The sequence below is a fragment of the Schistocerca piceifrons genome, unplaced genomic scaffold (genome assembly GCF_021461385.2).
Source record: "Schistocerca piceifrons isolate TAMUIC-IGC-003096 unplaced genomic scaffold, iqSchPice1.1 HiC_scaffold_1229, whole genome shotgun sequence".
Classification (NCBI taxonomy): Eukaryota; Metazoa; Arthropoda; class Insecta; order Orthoptera; family Acrididae; genus Schistocerca; species Schistocerca piceifrons.
In genome coordinates this window covers 62,501-65,000 of record NW_025727047.1, presented here as the reverse complement: position 1 = coordinate 65,000, position 2,500 = coordinate 62,501, and positions in this window count along the sequence as shown.

The following is a 2,500-nucleotide window of genomic DNA, read 5'->3' as shown; positions in this document are numbered from 1 at the left end:
GCAGAGCCATCAAACTACAATAAATATACACAACTGTCCGTATACATGCTGAAAGAGTCTGCCCACAATGGGAACCACACGTCAGCCAGACACTCTGATCACGCACCACTCTCTGCTTCTAACAGGCGCACATACAATATGTAAGCACCAGCATGGAACAACATCCAGTGCATCTTCTCCGCCACATTACACAATCCACACTATCACAACCAGACCAGGAGGTCCATGCGGAAAATACAATATCCCAGCCTTTCGACATCCACCATTGCGCAGACCAGGCACCAACACCCACACATGTCCTATACAACGGTGCACCCAACATCACAATAGTACCTCCTGTCACAGCGCACAAACAATGACATGAGTCAAAGACACAGGTCTCACACAAGCATAGAATTGGAGCGCCGCCTCTAATAAGCCAAAGGTGCATCCTGACGTGACAAATCTGATCATGTCACAAGCATTCACTTACTATAATCACTATCAACGAACCTGCCGCCCCCCGCCCCCCCCCCCCCTACACCTTTCCTTACAACAACGTGTAACCTAACCTAACCTAACCTAACCTATGTTGTACCTTAACCTAACCTATGTTGTACCTTAACCTAACCTATGTTGTACCTTAACCTAACCTATGTTGTACCTTAACCTAACCTATGTTGTACCTTTAACCTAACCTATGTTGTACCTTAACCTAACCTATGTTGTACCTTAACCTAACCCATGTTGTACCTTAACCTAACCTATGTTGTACCTTAACCTAACCCATGTTGTACCTTAACCTAACCCATGTTGTACCTTAACCTAACCCATGTTGTACCTTAACCTAACCCATGTTGTACCTTAACCTAACCCATGTTGTACCTTAACCTAACCCATGTTGTACCTTAACCTAACCCATGTTGTACCTTAACCTAACCCATGTTGTGCCTTAACCTAACCCACGTTGTGCCTTAACCTAACCCACGTTGTGCCTTAACCTAACCCACGTTGTGCCTTAACCTAACCCACGTTGTGCCTTAACCTAACCCACGTTGTGCCTTAACCTAACCCACGTTGTGCCTTAACCTAACCCACGTTGTGCCTTAACCTAACCCACGTTGTGCCTTAACCTAACCCACGTTGTGCCTTAACCTAACCCACGTTGTGCCTTAACCTAACCCACGTTGTGCCTTAACCTAACCCACGTTGTGCCTTAACCTAACCCACGTTGTCCCCTAACGTAACCCACGTTGTCCCCTAACGTAACCCATGTTGTCGCCTAAACCTGCTCTGTAATTGTTATACGACTCGTTCAATTAGTGTAGTGTTGCCCACCCGCAACCCTCGCAATATAGTTCGCTACTCGCACTGCCCGCTCCCCTGTGTATCGCTTCATGTTAAACACCTTGCAAGTCTTGCTGACTTTCCACATGCTCCTGCTGTACACTGTAATGTGGATGGCAGCAGGACGTACATGCCGCCCCTCCCCACGTCCCCACCTTGCCCCCCTGCCTTCGCAAGCTGGTTGGTGAGAAGTTTGCATGTTCAATGCCCTTCGCATGCGACGTACTCAGGCTACGTTGTGGTGCGGCCTGTGTCAACCGTCCGCTAATGTCGTACGCGTAAACCACAATCTGTACTGCACATTCGTCCTTATGTACCGAATGATACATCGTGGCACATGTGTGACCGTACAACGACTGCGCCCAAAAACGGCGGACCATACAGTGCAAATATTGTGCACGCAGCTACGTGTCGTCTCCCTATGAGAGCTGGATTGCAGTGTGGTACGCCATAGAGACGTGTGGGAGGAACGGACGCCGTGGATGGCGATCAGCATGAGCTGTCTGTTGATGTATTCGGACCTAGTCGTCTCTCCTCACACACCGTGATGGCATGGTGCACCGCGTTCCATATCTGCGACATGCTACAGAGGCCGGTTGACAGTCGTTCGAGCAATGGACATCGCATACGTACGGGGGCCACCTTCCACGTATTGTCTAGGCGTGCACATTTTGTTGCGTGTATGTGGGCAGACGTAGTGTGGCGTGACACCTGACACAGGCATGCAATAATCGTTGAAGTTGCAAATGGCGATGGACGCCTGCGTTTTCTGGTGAAGTTACGCAAATGAACAAATGGTAACCTGTTGTGGTGCGGTTGTTCTCGCTAGGGGTGAATCGGTGATGGCGACGATAGGTTGAGGTACGAACCGGTTGTTCCAGCGATACCCACCATGCCGACGAAACTGAACGGCATCTGGGTGTGAAGCGATACGCGGCGGTGGCTGGGTGGGACCGTCCCCGGCCGGTGAGGGGGCGCCTCCCGGCGTGCTGGCCGCGCGGTGCGTGGGCGCACGCGCTACAGCCGGCTGGTGGGGGCGGCCAGTGGCAGGCGCGCCGGCCGACGGACGCGGCAGGCGTCGCAGCTGCGCGCCGGCGCACCCTGCGCGCGGCGCCGTGCGGCCAAAGTAGGTCCTCGCGGGCCCGGTGCGAAGCGCGGTGGACATCTTCAGTGT